The sequence below is a fragment of the Grampus griseus genome (assembly GCF_964374135.1).
Source record: "Grampus griseus genome assembly, chromosome: 17".
NCBI lineage: Eukaryota > Metazoa > Chordata > Mammalia > Artiodactyla > Delphinidae > Grampus > Grampus griseus.
Genome location: NC_139011.1, coordinates 10,631,695 through 10,650,898, shown reverse-complemented (window position 1 = coordinate 10,650,898; position 19,204 = coordinate 10,631,695). Strand labels below are relative to the sequence as shown.

Here is a 19,204-nt window from a genome sequence, read left to right as displayed (position 1 = left end):
TTATAATCCAGGGACTTCCCTGGTGGCGCGATGGTTAAGAACCTGCCTCCCAATGCAGGGGACACGGGTTCAAGCCCTGGTCCGGGAAGATCCCACATGCTGTGGAGCAACTAAGCCCATTTGCCACAACTACCGAGCCTGCACTCTAGAGCCCGCGAGCCACAACTACTGAGCCTGCGTGCCACAACTACTGAAGACTACGCGCCTAGAGCCCATGCTCCACAACAAGAGAAGCCACCGCAATGAGAAGCCCGCGCACCGCAACGAAGAGTAACCCCCGCTCACCGCAACGAAGAGTAGCCCCCGCTCACCGCAACTAGAGAAAGCCCACACACAGCAATGAAGACCCAACGCAGCCAAAGATAAAATAAATAAATTTATAAAAATAACTAACTAAATAAATAAAATTGTTATAATCCAAAAAGACAATGACAAGTGTTGGGAGGATTTGAAGAAACTGAAATCCTCATATGGTAGTCTGGACAACAGCAGGTTTTTAAAAAATTAAACATAAATTTACCATGACCCAGCAATTCCATTCCTAGGCATCTACCCAAAAGACATGAAAACATATGGCTGCACAAATGTGCAAAGCAGCATAATTCTCAATAGCCAAAAAGTAGAAACAAGGACTTTCCTGGTGGTCCAGTGGTTAAGAATCCACCTTCCAATTCAGGGGACACGGGTCTGATCCCTGGTCAGGGAACTAAGATCCCATATGCAACGTGGCAACTAAGCCTGCACGCTGCAACTACTAAGCCTGAATGCCACAACTAGAAGGAAGCCCGCGCGGCACAACGAACAGCCCGCGCACCGCAACTAAGACCCGACACAGCCAAATAAATAAATAAATATTTTTTTAAAAAGAGACGATCCAAATGTCCATCAACTGGTAAATGGATAAACAAAATGTAGTATATCCATATAATGGAATACTACTCAGCAATAAAAAGGAACGAATTATTGGTATACACTTGACCCTTGAATAACATGAGTTTGAACTGCACAGGTCCACTTACACGTGGACTTTTTTTCAATAAATATGCAATAGAGTAAGTACTACATGATGAGGTTGGCTGAACCTGAGAATGCACAACTGCAGCTACAGAGGGCAGACTGTAAAGTTATACACAGATTTTCAATTGTCTATATATAATATGTTTTTCCCTAAACATACATACTTATGATAAAGTTTAATTTATAAGTTAGGCACAGTAAGGGATTAACAACAATTAATAATAAAATAAAACAATCATAACAACATACTTAAAAGTTACGTGAATGTGGTCTCACAATATCTCACTGTACAAATTTAACACTTTTTCCATCTTAACTAAGCACTTATACACTGTGGCCATAACTTCTGCAGTTGGAGGTGTGACAGCAAAACAAGCACAAGTTTATTTTTGCTTCTTCACAATTTCACAAACAGATTTGCTCTTACCTTAGATCTTAGCAACCTCAGAATAAGACTTTTTTTCTTTCCTTATTAAGTCAAGAACTTTCACCTTTTCACTTAAAGGAAGCACTTAACAGCTTCCCTTTGGCATATCCAAATTGCTAGCATCACCACTCTTGCAGTTGGGGCCATTATTAAGTTAAAGAAGGGTTACTTGAACAGAAGCACTGCGAAACCATGACAGTCGATCTGATTACCCAGATGGCTACTCAGTGACTAAAGAGCAGGATATACTGGACAAAGGGATGACTGACATCCTAGACAGGATGGAATGGAACAGGCACAAGATTTGATCATGCTACTCAGAACAGCACACAATTTAAAACTTATGGATTGTTTATTTCTGGAATTTTTGATAGAATATTTTCAGACCCAGGGTGACCAGGCTGAAACCACAGATAAGGGGGAACTACTGTAAGCGGTTACCTGGGGCTGGGGGTAGGGATGAAAATGAAGTATAATAGGGAACAGGGAACTTATCGGGTTGATGGTAATGTTTCAAAACTGGATTATGATTCAGTAAATTCAGTAAATTTCCTAAGAATCATGGAATTGTACAAAATGGGTGAATTTTATGATAGGTATACTTCAGTAAAAAAATTTTTTTAAACAATAGCAGGAAAATAGTTAACACATGGTTATGTTTATTGACAGAATTATTGGTTTCTTCTAGATGCCAAAGTTAAAAACCAGTGATACAACAAAACTGTGTTAAAAGAAATTATACATTAAAATAGCATATCATAATAGCACACGTAACACTTATCTCCATTATCAGGACTATAGGTGATTTTTACTTTCTACTTTTTTGTACAGTACTTCAGAGTCATGGGAGTACATCTGTTTGACCAAATTAGCTAACAGCCCCGCATCTTTACTAAGATTAAAAAAAGAAGTCACCTGCTTCTTCCATATTAATTATATAATCTGGCTATACAGGATCATAACAGGAATAAAGCTATATAAAGACAAACACACACACGTGGATATTACATATTTGTATATTCCTATACCAGAGACTAAAAAAGAAAGCAGAATTATCCAAAGTCTGCTCCAGAACTCTCTGGATAGGAATCCAGCAAGGTTATACCTAAAGAGAAGGGGACTGAAGGTAAATTCAACGTATGCTTTAACCCAAATGAATGTAATGAATGAAGCTGACTTCTCGGTACTTTTGAAAATAACTTGGTAAATATATTTATGAAATACCAGAACATATTAAATATTTAAATCTATTCACTACTATTCAGATAATGAATAGTTCCTAGCAGTCTTTTCCAGAAACCTCAACTAACTCATGAAAAGGTAACTTACAGTTCCCATTTTACAGAAGACGATGGAAGAGAGCGTACATAAAGACTTTAGGCACAATGAATTAGTTAAGAAGCCCTGACGTGCAATGTGACCTTGCTACAAGGGGAAAGACGTGCCTGGGATAAACTGTCTTAGAGCGCCTGTTTAACCCTACTTTATGACTTGAGGGCAGTTTCCTGTAACACCATAAACTAGTTATACTTCTTAAAAAACTGTTCTTTCATCTTTCACTTGTGAGGCCCAAATAAAATCCTAGAAGGGGTCTGAGAGACCAGAGGCAGTAAAAGGACTTCACAAAAATTTCTGCTTGTATACCTCAACTAGGAATTTCAAAGTGCTTAAACATTTTTAAAAATTAGTTAAATGCATAAGCTATCTACCTATCCAAACTAGACAAATTGAGAATGGTTTAAAAAGTTAAATTTGATTTTAATAAAACAAGATAACACCATTTTTAAGTTGCTTATAAAGAAAACACTGAAAATCAACTAAAATGAAGTTCTTAAAAGGCACACATTAAATATGCTAATAGACTACTAAAAAGGGGTCAGTGACACATACCAAAGACAGAACACTGGCCAGTTGTCACCATGACACATACTATAATGGAACTTAGGCACACCCATTTCAGAGGGTTGCCAACTCCAGGCTACATATTTTGACTATTGCTTCAACATACTGTTCTATAAATAAAAAGAAAAGCTTTAGTTTAATTATATTCACATTTTAATATAGGAAGTCCCACTTATCAAAGACTATTTCCAAAATGCTTCAGCCTTTCATTTTTAGGCATCAACCTACTTTTACCCACTAGCAACTTAGCACTAGTGCCACCATAACTAGAAGATTATTTTACATTTCCAAGTCTAAATTCATGTACACTTTAAGCCAAATGAATGGAATAAATGAAGCTGACTTCTCTGTACCTTTAAAAACAACTTGGATAAATATATTTACTTAATATAAGAACACATTAAATGTTTAAGTCAAAAGAAGTTCAAACATAATCTTCAGCAAGTAAAGTCACTTTCAAAATAATACGTCTATAATGCTTGTTTACAGAAAATAACTGGAAAGGATTTAGAAAATGCAAGTTGATAAAATGGAGCCCTACCCCCTTAAAAACAAAACAAACATGAAAAACTGCAAGTTTAAACCTCCCTCCAACTAACTATGCTAGCCTCTCCCCTAAATCTATACTGCCTCAAGATCTAGAGAAAAAGAAGCCTCACTTAAAAAAACACTGTACTTAATTACCATTGTTTTGTTTCTTAAAATTTGCCAGAATTTTAAGTAGAGCAATGTAGTTTGATATAAAGAAAAGCAAAGTAGTCCCATTCCTTGCAACCCAAGGTGGTTTTCTCATATTTCACTTTAATGTTCCTGAAATTCCACATATGATTTCTTTTTTTTAAATCAAAAGGCATCTGAACATGTTAGACATTACTTTTTGAGTAAATGTTATTAGTTAGCAACTTACCTTGGAGAAAATTAACCCCAAAATTCCACGAAAGTCATTGCATAGAGGTTTGCCCTCAAAAACAAATCAAGGACATGAACACCAATAATAATACGTATTGTGTTCTTATTACATGCCAGCTTCTTTTTAAAATCAGATTTATTGAAGTATAATTTACGTATGTTGGGAAACAATTCTCTATAGGTCTGTCTTTTTAATATGTTGCAAGCAGACGTACCAACTGCCTTTTCCTTCGAACTATATTTTCAAGGACATCCGTGCAGCAAACAGCCTTGAAAGATAAAGACAGTGGCTCCCTCTAGAGCAAAGGATGGGCATGCTTACTGTCCAGTATAATGTATCCCTCTAGAGCAAAGGACAGACTTGCTTACTGCTCATTACAAAAGATGTGGGTTCCCTAAACGCAGGGCTTCTCTTCACTAACATGGACCCACTATGGGTGCCTGAGGATCAGGAAACCATTACAAATGCTGATTGATACTCTCGCTACTGTTATTACTGAGAGGAATAAACTGTCCTTCATCTCCTACACAGGAGTCTCATGTCTTCTACCAGCATCCATGAAAACGTGGCAGGGAAACTTATTCACTTCAAAGTAGGATAAGATCTCAGATCGTCATGATTCTGGACAGTTTTGGCAACAAGAATGGGATACTGACATAGCCATGACTTCCTAGGAGAGAGAGAATAAAGGCCCCCTGAGGTCAGAGTTCTGAGAAATGAGAAGACACACGAATCAGAGTGATCCTGGTGGTGGGTGGACAGAAGGTGGGAATAAGGATCCCCACTGTCCGGTTAATGAAAGGAGTTGAATTCATGTTTGGAAACTGAGCAGTGAGAAGTGGGATCAAAATCAGGCATTGAAATGGTGACTTGGCTGTTACTCATTCTCCCCTGGGCTGGCAAAGGAAGGGATGTGTCATGATGATGGGCAACATGCATTGTGTCTCCAGGCGAAAGGCTGTGACTGCTGAGCCAAAGAGTCCCTAGAGCTAAAATAGATTATGTAAGTAATGAAGACCTTGCTGATAATATAGAGCTTTAGATGGTCCAAAAGTATTAGAAGTTCTTTTGGCTGAATTACAACGGAATGACCAAAAGTGAATACAAAGCCTTGATTCCTGGTACAGAGTTGCTCTCTCCCTGGTGCCCTCTTCTCTATCCCTCTCTACTACTATCCCCAAACTCTTCTGCTTTACAGAGAAAAATAATAAGGGATAGGGCTGAGGTCTCCCTGACCCCCAAGAAGGACTGAAGGGCATACATACCCCTGAGAAGCTGTCCAGAAAACTTTAGAGAGAGACTCAAAGTTTTATGGCTCTCCTGGATACAGACACCCTCCTATCTGGTCCCACAGAAGAAGGGACATCAGATTCAGCTAATACGGTTTGGGCAGGATTTACAGTTGGGAAGGGAAATGAAGTGACTTATTGCTGGGGCTCTTTGGGCCAATTCAACGTCCTCTTGTTGTTGCTTCTACATCCATCCTCATGTATAGTAGGAACTTATGTGGTATACGGTTGTACTTCCCCTTCCTGTATGTCCCAGAGGGGATTCTCCCGATCAGGAAGGGCTGCATGTAGAAAAGTGCTAGTATGCTAGTACCTTTGGGGCTCCACAACCCTCATAACCATTTTTAGTCACAAGTCTCTGTGACTCACGATTTTACTGATTGGAGCCTCTGACAAAGGTGCCACCTGTAGGTGCCCCTGGGGTTTGGACTCTTTTGCCTCCCTGACACAGCTATCAGGCACGCTCCTTTTGTTAAGCAGCTATTAGCTTGCTACTGGGCTCTCGTGGAAACTGAATGCCTAACTCATGGAGGCCTCATAAGTTCCAGTCTGATATTCCTACTTTGGGGTGAATCAACTCATACTCAATGACTAACAATATGGAGAGTCACTGAAAACGCATATTTGCAAACAGAGCTGGACTGCCTTAGCCCCACATCTCAACTTTATATGAAAAAGTGGTAGTGAGCCCTCTGGGGGAAATTCATCCTCTATTCTACCACTGGACACAAAGTTATGGGTTCAATGGAGCCCACATCCAGTAAATCATCACATCTTGTAGACTTAACATCATCCCTCCATTGTCAATAGGAGTACTGATCACTATCAATTATTTCCTGGACTTTAGCAACAGCCTTTTAACTTGCTCGCCTGTATTCAATCTTAGTTTACCTTCAATCCATTCTTTAACAGCTGTCAGAACAATCTTCTGAAAGGACGAATGAGTATTTCACTCTCATCCCTTTTAAAGTCCTATGATGGTTTCCCCTGGCCTTCAGTCCAAACTGACTTGAACTTGTTAACATGACTCAGACAGCCGGTCTTACAGCTTACTTACTGTCTACCTCTTTCCCACACCTCTTTTATAACCTGTATTACTGCCATACAGAACCAATAACCGTCTCAAAGACGTACAGGACTTCTCTTATCTCCAGGTTCTGGCCTCTCCCTCTTCCAATGCGCATGCATTCTTCCTTCTGCCCAACTGACTAATGGTCCACTCTTCAGATCTTAATTTAGATGGCATTACAACATGGGCATTTATCCTGACTCATAAAATAAGATTAGGTACCTGCGAAATTCATACTGTCTATTTTTCTCTATCTTTTCTTCTGCTGAAAAAAAAGGAACCACTAACATTTTATTCACTGTTATATAACCCTGCTTATGTGCTCAATAACTATTTGCGTAATTAATGGCAATCATACACCAGGTATTGTGCCAGGTGTCAAAGAAAACAAACGATCAAAACCAAAAAAGAATTTTAATGATCATTCGACTTAGAAATGCATCACATCCTTCCCTATTATGTTGCACTGAAATTAATACAAAAATTTCACAAGAGTGTTATGAGGCACGTAGCAGAGACAGTATTATTCCTATCTTATAGATCTGACAATACTATCAGACAAGAGCAAATCAGGGCTTAAATGCAATGTTTTTGTCCATACATACTAAAATTTTACAAGTAGAATCTATCAATAAGACAAGTTGAGAATTTCCAGGTGGTCCAGTGGTTAGGACTCCGCGCTTTCACTGCCAAGGGCCCAGATTCGATCCTGGGTTGGCAACTCAGATCCCGCAAGCCATGCGGCAAGGCCAAAAAAAAAAAACAAAAAGAGCACAAGTCAACAAACTACAAAAGTCCACTTCAAGAATTAGTCAATCTCCGTTTTCATTTAAATTACTGCCTTCAATTCTCCACTACCCTCACTTAGAACAGAGAAATGGCATAAATAATCCCCCAAAAAATAATATCTGGGAATATGTCTTTTTTTTTTTTTTTTTTTTTGCGGTACGCGGGCCTCTCACTGTTGCGGCCTCTCCCGTTGCGGAGCACAGGGTCCAGACGCGCAGGCTCAGCGGCCATGGCTCACGGGCCCAGCCGCTCCGCGGCATGTGGGATCTTCCTGGACCGGGGCACGAACCCGTGTCCCCTGCATCGGCAGGCGGACTCCCAACCACTGCAACACCAGGGAAGCCGTCATAATTTTTTTTCACAGCGTTTTCTCAAATTGTGTGACCTTAGTAGTCAGTGTAATTTGGATTATCTGAGAACACGCCAATTTATGACTGGGAGGAGGATTTTAGGCACAGTATATGTAGACACAATGAAAAGTGTATCAGTTTAAATTTAATATAGACCAGACATAATGCACCAACTAGACTACATCAAGCAGAGATTACTTGCATGGCAGAAAATAACTGTACAGGACTGAAAGCTTCACAACGCTGCACAGAATAGTACCACAGAACATCATCTTTTCAAATTAAATAGCTACAAAAATACATCTTTGCATTAGGTCTTCTTTTTAAACAAAATCACCCAATGTCTTTGTAAACAGCTATTTTCACGCATGGTACCACAATCAGGAAGTGGCACATGTCACAAGAAATGCGTATAGTTAAAGGATCAAAATTCTTAGAATGATTTCCTTGTTTAAATAGTTTTACAAATGTCACTCATTTGCATTCCAATATACTTGCATGAGTGTGAAAGGGGTGAAGCTACAGCCAGTGAGCAGGAAATTATAATCCTGTATATGCTCAGAGAGTAAAGAACAGTGAACACTATCCACCCTGTGTGGCAGGTGAAAAAGTCTGGAGATTTGCCGTTTTAAGTATGCCTTCTAAACATATAACGTAAAATACAGGACCTCAAATTAATACTTTGAAACAGAATTTTAGGGAAGACTACAAGTCACAGAGGCCTGGGTTTAAATGCCAGCCTTCCTCATCCTACTTGGGCGTGTGCTTGGACAAGTTACCTAAGCAGTTTGCGCCTTACTTTCCTAATGTTAATTAACAATTAACTAGGAATTAACCTACACCTTGCACAGCTGTCATAAAACTAACTTAATGTGTACAGAGAACTTGGCACAGAGGTGTTCACTATTACAGCGTAACAATTAAGAGCCAAGACCCAGATCTACCACTTAGTAGTTGCGTCACTTTTGTTACTTAACCTTAGTTTCCTAGTCTGTAAAATGGAAATACTAACACCTATTAGCATTAGGGTGTTGTAAAGATTAAATGTCTTACAACACTTGCCTGGCAAGTAGCACACACTAGGTAAGTGTTAGTTACTAATAATGTCATTATCATCATCACCACTGAAATGTTAAGTAACCATTGCCACGTTGGATTATTCCTTACATTTCTACTATATGAAAAAATGCTCCTTGAAAAATTAACCTAATTTAGTGAACTGATCATAATATAACATGAGCTCACACATTCAAGAATTTTTTTTTTTTTTTGCGGTACGCGGGCCTCTCACTGTTGTGGCCTCTCCCGTTGCGGAGCACAGGCTCCGGACGTGCAGGCTCAGCGGCCATGGCTCAGGGGCCCAGCCGCTCCGCGGCATGTGGGATCTTCCCGGACCGGGGCACGAACCCGCGTCCCCTGCATCGGCAGGCGGACTCTCAGCCACTGCGCCACCAGGGAAGCCCTCAAGAATTTTTATGCTGACTTTTAGAAACTTTAAATGCACAGAAATTATCTGAATTGACCACTGCTCATGAATGCTGACAAGATACACATATCAAATACCCATTCTAAGTGAACAAATCTATTCAGTGAACTAAAGCATAACACAAACCAATGTCTACTTTACTTTCTCCCCAAAGATTTCAAAGCAGTTTAAAATAATCAAATAGGGCTTCCCTGGTGGCGCAGTGGTTGAGAGTCCGCCTGCCAATGCAGGGGACACGGGTTCGTGCCCCAGTCCGGGAAGACCCCACGTGCCGCGGAGCGGCTGGGCCCGTGAGCCATGGCCGCTGAGCCTGCGCATCCAGAGCCTGTGCTCCGCAACGGGAGAGGCCACAGCAGTGAGAGGCCCGCGTACCGCAAATAAATAAATAAATAATTATAATAATAATCAAATATAACAATTCTCAAAATGTACAAGTTACTTGAGAAAACTGCAGCTGAGAGGAATCAACATCTTTCTCCAGAACTTTTGCCACATAAGTACAAAACAATGTTAAGAGTCAAACTCTTTGCAACCCTGCCATTCATTCAATTAGTCAAAACATTTATTGCATATCCACTGTGCACTAGGCAGGCATTGTGCTAAACTCTGGTGTAGTAACAGAAAAGGAGAGACCAAAAGTAAGAGTGGGCAAGCCACTAACAATATTATTAAATATTTTGAAATTTTATAATTTTGTTTTCCTTGAACAGTGAAAGAACAAATTGTAGGCTCTAACGGTTGAGTGCATCAATACTTAATGAGTTAAGTAACCTCATATAAGTGACAGTACAATATCTTCCCCATGGAGACTAGGATTAAATGAAATAAGCATCCCTCTCTACTGCTCAATCAATTACTTACTAAGTAAAGGTAAATGGCCACTTCAAATGAGTCAAGTAATCTCAAGAGTGACCTCTAACTAACATAATTTTTTACCCATTTTGGGGGGAAAGTTCAGAGAAATAAATCTTAAATTTGATGTTAAATGTCACCTGTAACCTATCAGAAATAAGCTACATTCACTTAGTTTTACTCAGCATCTGAAATTGCATTTTTGCTGAGGCGACTAGGACCAATTTACCAATCATGCCTCCCTCTGCTGAACCATTTTCTTAGGAGAGAAAAATCTAGCCTCGATGCAACTATCAAATAATCTAGAGTTCATACTATATATCCTACATTTTACAAAACAAGAGTTTCCTCTCAAGAAGCTACATAACTGTTAAAGTTTTAAGGAATTTTAAAAATATATTATCTAGCAATATTGCTCTGCCAAAAAAATGCAATCTTGACTCTGAATTAAGTAATCTTAGTGCTTAAAGCGGTCATCCAAAACCTAAAAGGGGACAACCAACCAACCACCATTTTAGTACCTAGCTCCCCAGAAGAAAGGGCTGTTAGGAAAAGCTATTAATATTGATAGCAATTGTATCACACTGATACGCAGGTAAGTGTACTTCAGGACTAAGTACCTTCCTTGGAGTTCATTATTATGGACTATGAATGTCACATAAAAAAAAAAAGTGCTGTCATTTCATTTTGTGAATGCTGAATCAGGCAGTTTTAGTTAACTGCAACACTTTACAAGCAGGCTATCAAATAAGCCCCAATTATCAAGCTGTTTCAGACAAAGCTTCTGTTTCTATTAAGTATAATTAAAGAATTAAAAGGATCAGTGTATTTTTCTTGAGATATATTAGTCTAAAATGATTTGCAATAAGTCCCTGAACACCCAAGTGACTGAAATTCCTTCAGCTACACAAAACACTCCTCTGGAATGCCAGTCTTCCAAATGGCAAGACTGTAAGAACACACAATTGATAAATGGATATTCATTCTCTACATTAAACATTAAAGAGTAAAAAAATGGCAAGCTCAATAAATTCACAGGAGGGGGGGAAAAGTGTAAACAAATGCCCCAAATCTGTCTTATCCAGAATGGCGTTTCGTGGTACTGCACGAATTCAGGCATTTCATCAGCATTCGGCACACCGGGAGCCACTCAGTAACTAATGTTGACAGATGAGCCGAGAAAAAGTCTCACCAACAAACAGTATTAACAGGTAATGTTGCAAATCAGTCACGGGACTGTGCGGGAAGGAACGTGGAGGAATCGAAAAAGTAACAATCTTCCGCCAAATTTTACATTCAGAGCAAATTAATCCATCATAGATACATAGTCCTCCGGGGGTGGGGGGGGAGAGCGAAAGGAGATATTTGGTACGACGCAGAATAGCCATGCGGAACACACACACACACACACACCAACTGCCACTTCCACTAGTTTGACAGTCATGGATTTGGGTAATTAGAGTAGAAATGTGTGTTCTGGAAACACACTAAGACCACACCCTAGGACTGAGAATCTGGACTTTAAATGCTGCGAAGTGAGAGGTCAACGCAGCACCTAAGGTGGACGGTCTGGCCGCACAGGTGGAAGGGATGGGGGCACCAACTTCCAGGCGGGTGACCGGGAGGGCCAGGTGTCCGGGCGAGGCATGGCGGAGTCCGAGGGACAAGGGGGTGTGGACTAGGGACCAGCACCGGCAGAGAGGGAAGGAGAGAAGGCGGCCGCTAGGAGTAAAGGGCGGTGGGAGCTGCGGGTAGGGGGCGAACTCGACGCGGGGCGGGGGGGGGGGTGGTGGTGAGAAGAACCCGGGGAGCCAAAGGTCACGGGCGGCGGCAGGGTTCGGGGGCGGGAGGGGGCGGCGAGCACGCGCGCGGAGGTGCGAGTGGAAGGAAGCGGCGGAAGAAAGGAAGATCCGAATGAATGAGTGCCGCGGAGGCCCGGGTCGCGGAGGAAGGGGCCGGGGGCGCCCGCGGAGATGGCAGCCGCAGCGCCGGGGCGGGCCCCCGCGCCAGGGGATGAGAAAGCCCCGCACCGGCGCCGGTCCCACCGCACTCGCCTCTCCGCCAAAATGGGGTCGCGCGCGGAGCAGGAAAGAGAGAACTGTGAGGGAAGAGGGGAAAATGGTAAAAATAAATCACTCACCCTACGCGCGAACCTCCAGGCTCTCTCAGCCCCGCTCCTCCGCCCTCCTCGAGCCCCGACGGCGGCTCCTCAGCGGCGCTAGGGGGAGCCCCGGGCCCGGAGCGGGGCAGCGGCGGCAGCCGGACCGGGAGCCCCTCCGCACCTGCCCCTGTGGCGGAGCCGCGACGAGCCAGGCGGCAGCGGCAGCGGCAGCGGCAGCGGCGGTTCGGAGCTGGGAGGGCAAGTGACCCGGATGTACAGGGTAACGGCGAGGAGGGGGAGGGGGGAATGCCAGGAAGTGAGTGCGCCGCGGACCTGTCCGGCCGTGCGCATGCGCCGCGCGCCCGCCCCGTAAGGTAAATCCTCAGCCTTCCTTCCCCGCCCCTCCCCAAGGGGGCGGGGCGAGGCCGAAGACAGGTGGTCTGGAGGGCTCAGCTAGGAGACGAAGGGGGCGCGGCCACCTTCTCCGCTCCCCCCGCCCTCCTTAAAGGGGCAGCACTTTCGCGCGGAGATGGCATCTGGGTGGGTCGGGGTTTTGCAGACGTCTCGTTTTACAGATGGAAAACTGAGGTTCAGAGGTGACGGCGACCTACCTCAGGTCAGCGAACTCAGAAATGGCAGAAACTGGAACTCGAGACTCGCGGGTCGGGGCTCTGTGCTGAACCCATCGAAGTCGTCACATACCATCACCCCCCCATGCGTGGAATGGCTGGGCTGGTGGGCACGCCTTTCCCTCTCTGCCAGGTACTGAGCCTCACACTCCCAGACAAGGCAGATGCGCTTGGCAGGCTCCCCAGAGCCGAGAGGTACTGGGAGTGCGAAGGTATCGCCTGCGAAGGTATCCTGGAGACGCCCTTGGGAGGTGTTAAGTAATCAGTCTGAGAACAGAAATCAGGCGCCACGTGAGACTTGCACGGTGCTACTCATAGCACTTTCAGACAAACGAGACTTTGTTCTGGGGTCTGCTCTGGGCAAAGATATCTGATGGACAGAGAAGTTGAATGTGACAGAGGGCGCAGCTTCTTCATTTTTCCCTAATTCCCTTTTCACTCTGAGCATAAATGCTCCCTCTTTACCTACAAAACCAGAACATTCCATCTAGCTAGCTCATCCTAATACTGTTATGAAACTCTCAGATTTTTTCATTAACACTAACGTGTAAACGATCACAACGTTACCTCTCCCAGGGATATTTTCAATGTGACTGCGGAGCAGGTCGTTACTATGGAGGTAAATGGTTCTAAACATTTTGGGGTCAAGAGCCCTACTGAAAACCCCATAAAAGTATGCACTTTTCTCTCCTGGAAAATGCATATGTGCACACAAATTTGCACACAATTTCAGGAGATTTTTGGATCCAGGAAGCCTATCTGTGAAACCGTGATTATGAACCCTTGTTCTAGTCAAATGCGTTAGATCCCAGTAACTATCTGGGCCTCAGCACATGTAGCCAAGAAATCACTCCTTGCCCCAAGTATAGAAGGGCAGCCCTTAACCTTATTTAGCCTTCTGTCTTCCTCTTCCTTTTGAGTTACACGGAGACCAAGTGATATTGGCCATATTACAAAGAAATGTGTTAAGAGAGTCATGGAGAGAGTAGGTGACTTTTTCAAGGCACACTCTAAGGGCAAGAGTCCAAGGCCTCATACTTTTACCCTAATTATCATACTTATGGATGATTTAGGGGTCCTACACTGTATCCATTATAATCTTCATTAATTTCAATTAAACACAGGGAGCTGAGGTTTTGCAAACACTAATGCTGAGAGAACAGTCTTCACAATCCAAGAACTCTGGTCCATTTGTTTGACACACGGACACCCACTCTTAAATAACCCTGGTCCATATCAACCCACCAGCCTCTATTTGAACTCTATCTAGTTCTTACACCTGCTCAGTCCCTTAGAGATGAGCTCTGAGTAATCACACACCTGTAACCCAATCTCCCACTGAGAGCAGAAATCTCTTCTGTAATATCCTCAACACCTGAACATCCAGTTTAGCTCGGGTATCTCCATTTTGGGGGGGTATCTCCATTTATGGGGAGCTCATTATCACAATGGTCAGCCTCCTCTAATTGTGAGGAGCCTCTTCTTTTACACTGATCAGAAATCTGATGCCCAACAACTGTCATCCATTGGTTCTAATTTTATTTCTGGAAAGCAACATAGACATGATGCTGGCCTGGGGGAGCTTACCGTCCAGCAAAGAAAACAGTCCATCTGATGAGTGATAACCAAAAAATAGAATGAGTCCCGTGAGGAAGATGCAGTGCCCCTTTCAGAGGCACCTTTGTCCTTATCAGCCTTAGACCTGTTCCTGATCTGTGTAAGAACTCATGAGGAAGCTCTAGCACTACCCCATGGGGGATGTCCTGAAAGAAGGAACAGAAAACAAGACCCTAAGTGCTGAATTTATTCTTCCACGATCCTCTCCTCATCATTCTGCATGAATGGAATCACATTTCAGCTGAGGTCAAAGTTTTAGGTTGAAAAAACAAGCGGAAGGATGCAAAAAAAAGATGTTTACATAAAAGCACTAAGCTCCAATAATTTAATCATGGTGGCTTGCTAGCATTTTTTTGAGTCCTTAGTATGTGTCAAGCACTATGCTATCAGCCCTCGACTCGCATTTCCTCTTTTACTTTACAAAATCAGTCATTGAGTCATTCAGTCAACACATGTTTTTGCCCCTCTACTATGTCCCAGGCACCATGCTGAGAGTTTAGGGTGGAGGACAGTAAGCCATGTGGTCCCTGCCCTGGAGGGGCTCAAACTTTCGTAAAAGGAAGGGCTATAAGCTCACAGTTATGACATGGCATGATTCGTTGTAATTTAGGAGGGTGGAGGAACTAACCCTCCCTGGCATGGCTGTGAAGGCTTCAGAGAAGATGAGCTTGGGGCTTCCCTGGTGGTGCAGTGGTTGAGACTCCACCTGCCAATGCAGGGGACACAGGTTCGTGCCCTGGCCCAGGAAGATCCCACATGCCGCGGAGCGGCTGGGCCTGTGAGCCATGGCCGCTGAGCCTGCGCGTCCGGAGCCTGTGCTCCGCAACGGGAGAGGCCACAGCAGTGAGAGGCCCGCGTACCGGAAAAAAAAAAAAAAAAAAAAGATGAGCTTGGTCTTGAAGAGATGAGGCAAGGGCCACGAAGAAAAGGCAAAGGCACATGGGCACAGAGGCATAGGAAGGAGAGTTCACACATGCTGGGGTGGTAAGACTGTAAAGGACCTCCTCATATGCCAAGCTAAGGAGTATGAACTTACCTCCTGAAGGCAACCACTGGTAAATAGAAGCTTCTAAGCAAAGGAGAGACATAATCACATGTGTTTTATATCAAGATCACTCTGACCACAGTGTCCAATATGGACTACAGTGGGAGAGAGAATGGAGACCAGAAGACCAGTGAAGCTGTTGTGAAGTGCAGGCGAGAGATAATAAGAGCTCGTTCTAGGAAACTAGCAATGGAGAGGAAGAATGGGCACCAGAATTAAGATATTTACGGATGTAGAATCTACGAGAGTTTGTGACTAGCTGAATCTAGGGGAAAAAAAGCAGGGACTGTGGAGCATGACCCTGAGGTTCCTAGCTTAGTAGACTAATTGAATGGTGACACCATCCAATCCCAAAACCTTTACACAGCTTTCATTCCTGTTCTCTCTCAACCTTTATCCCTGTAAACGCACATTGCTTCAGTTGGTATCTTCAGATGTCTGCAACTATTTCCCAAATACTTTTTCCTATTTCTCCAGTCACATTTATCATTTTAATGGCTGCAGAATATTTCATCATGTTGAAATAGCTCTGTTTCCTTCACTTGCTAAAGGTCCACACCCTGCATGCCTGGTTCACCCTAGACTCATTTGGCTCCAGGCATTTTACAAAGGATGAGTTGAGCGTAGAAAGAGAGCCTTTAGGGGAAGGGTATTGGAGAAGCATAGCCTCAAGGGCCAGCAAAGCTGCAACTCTCGTGGGAGAGGCTGGGCAACTGTACTGCAAGCAGAAATCGCGAAGCTGTTGAAAAGAACCTATCAACCGTGGGAATCCTGATGTCTACTTCCCTATGGAAGCTGGTTCTCAAGTCCTAACCCACCTAATCCATTCATTGCTTCATTCATTTATTCCCTCTTGGAGCAATGCATTCTTGTGAAGCAGAGGGCAATAAAGCAGAGCTGAAGGCAGCTTTATTTAGCTGTGGATTTAGCCCCGCCAGGTTCTGAAGTCTATTCAAAACCCTTCACAAGTGAACCTCTCAGAGCCCCAGTTTCCCCACAAGTTTGTTGTAAGGATTAGTTTAGGTAAAATTTGTACAGTATTTGGGACAGAACGAAGCATACATTAAGTTCAGTAATTATTTTCAGTCTTGGATCCTTCCCCTATGCCTCCTTGACTCCAACATTTTCCTTAGTTTCTGAGCACACCCACCAGGTGACAGTGCACATGCTGGAGTTCAGAGCCTGAATCTGCCAGAGTGAAGCAGGGCACTCACTTCATCTCTCTAACCTTCCATTTCCCATCTGTGAAATGGGAATAAAAACCTATCCACAGGAATGTTGTGATGCTCTCATAAATACTATATAGGAAAATATGTTCAAAACCCCAAAGCACTATGTCATTACTGACTATGACTGCTATTATAGACCTCACTGTTTTCTTGGTTTCTCCCATTTAAAAAAATGATGACTTCAGCATAAGTTCCGTGGATTGTAATCACTGGGTCGAAGGATCTGAACATCGTTATGGTTACTGATTGGCACGGCCCAATTGCTCTTAGGACCCTGTGAACAGCTGCTGTCATCGTTAACTCACATACACCATTCAGTATGTTTAAGCGCCTAGATTATAGCTTCCGCTGCCTCTGTGTCCAGTCTTTGTCCTCAATCTAACATTCAGGAACTTCTCTCGACTGCTTGTCTCCTCCTCTTCAAGGAGTGAATGAATACTGAATCCCTGAACAAAGAGGTGCCTTCCCAAATACTTCCAACACAGCCCAGGCTGAGAACTAAGACTCCAGGGTCAGGCCTTACAGATGCGCATCCACACAGTGGGTGCATTTAACGAACACAGAAGAGCACGAGGAAGGAGGCCTGCGAATGCCTGAGCAGCAGTCGAAGTCTGTTCAGCATGAGAGATGGCATCAGAGCTGCCCTTCGAAAAGAACCAAAGAACAAAGCCAACAGCTCAAACCCAATACGTTCCGGTTATTTAGCAAAGCAGTCACCAGTCTCTCCGGGGCCATAAAGTTGTCCACATGACCGGACTCCCCCAGTTACAGGGTGTATCTGTGAGGCTCCTCACATTTCCAAGTGTGACACATTTCTCACAAGTGGGCAGCTCTAGTTCAAGTTTCACCAGCCCTCTGAGTGACCTGCAGGAAAGCAGCAGACCCTCACTGCCTTGCATCTGCTGGTCCTTGCCTGCGCCTCCAATACGCTTTCCAGCATCTTCACGTGGCTGTCTCTCAGTCTCCAGGTTCAAGGGTCGCTTCCTCAAAGTGGTCCCATCATCTTTCCTAAAGTCCACCATCCATCATCCATCATAAAGTCTTCCCTTCCATCATCCCCTCATACGTCACTGGCTTCTTCTTCCTTGATAGCACTTATCACAACCTGTAATTATTGTTTTTATTTTTGAGCTTAAAAAACATTTTAAGTGGACTTCCCTGGTGGTGCAGTGGTTGAGAGTCCGCCTGCCGATGCGGGGGACACGGGTTCGTGCCCCGTTCTGGGAGGATCCCACGTGCCACGGAGCGGCTGGGCCCATGAGCCATGGCCGCTGAGCCTGCGCGTCCGGAGCCTGTGCTCCGCAACAGGAGAGGCCACAACAGTGAGAGGCCCGCGTACCACAAAAAAAAAAAAAAAAACACTTTAAGTAAGAAAAGACTCTCAACACAATGTCGGCTCAGTGAAGACAGAGGCCAGGGCTACCCTGCCCACTCCGACACCTGTCACTGTGCCCACCCAGCTCTTAAGAGACCCTCAATAAATACATGGAATGATTTTTTTGGGTAAAAGTTTGGGTAAAAAGAGAGGTTCCTGGCCCCCTCTACCTTTCTTTCACTCTGATTATATGAATAATACATGTTGATTGCAGAAAAAAATTGGAAAATACAGATGAGCAAAAAGAAGAAAATATAAACACCCATGATCCAACCTCCCATACCATGTGGCTACACTTCCAAATGTTTTTTTCTGTGTCTATACCCATATAAAGATAATGCATATATTTTTATAAAAATGGTTCATATTCTGAATTATCATCTGCTGTGTTCATCTCAGGATTTATCTTAGTCACCTTTCCTTAACAAAGGTACTTCAGCACCTTGTTGTTAAAGGCTCTATAATACGTATGCACTGGACCATGCAGCTACACCACGAAGTATTTAACAAGTCTCCTAGTGTTAAGCTAAAGGGGAGGTCTCTTCAAGGTCAATAAAGGTAACATGTTGTAATACAACACTTCCTTCTTGACAAGCTTCCCATTTTTTCCCTCTGTGTTTGTATTGCTTTAGAGCTGTATTTCTACAGAACTGTACTCCCCGCCGCCCATTCACCACCTGGAGTTATTAGAGTCCCCGTCAACTAGAGAAGCAAAATTGTCTGCAGCCGGAAACGCTGAAGTATGACAAAGCCAGGATGATGCCTAGGAGTTCAATTCGGGAATCTGCTGCTGATACAGGCGACAGAAATAAAGAACATGTTTTCTTGCCAAGACTTTAACGTAAAAAGAGGAAAAGAAAGACTTTCTGTACGTCTTCACTTCTCCTTCCCAAGCCCTGTTTAGAGGCCAAGTTTTTCCCAAGAGGGATGGGCTGGTCCACGGAGTTTACTGCTGTTGTAAGCAGTCCACAGGCCAAAGCCCACTGCCCCGTTTAAAGCAGAGGTGGCTGCAGAAAAGTCTAAGAGGGCACGCGAGGATGTGCTGCCCTTTTCCACAAACAGCTCTCTCAGCCCCCTGTGTGGGTCGGGAGCCACTTGGCATTTTCAGCTCTGACAG

General features: G+C 43.6%; 1 protein-coding gene across 3 annotated transcripts in view; it reads right to left on the bottom strand.

Annotated features, from left to right (window-relative positions):
- CYRIB (CYFIP related Rac1 interactor B) overlaps positions 1–19,204 on the bottom strand; it is a 153,734-nt gene that overhangs the window by 75,845 nt on the left and 58,685 nt on the right. Inside the window, exon 1 of one of the 3 annotated variants that reach the window (XM_082675223.1) lies at positions 12,232–12,374. The exons of the other annotated variants lie outside the window; for them this stretch is intronic. The gene's annotated coding sequence lies outside the window, so the exon portion shown is untranslated. Of the gene's footprint in view, positions 1–12,231; positions 12,375–19,204 lie in introns of those variants that run through there. 3 annotated transcript variants of the gene reach the window in all.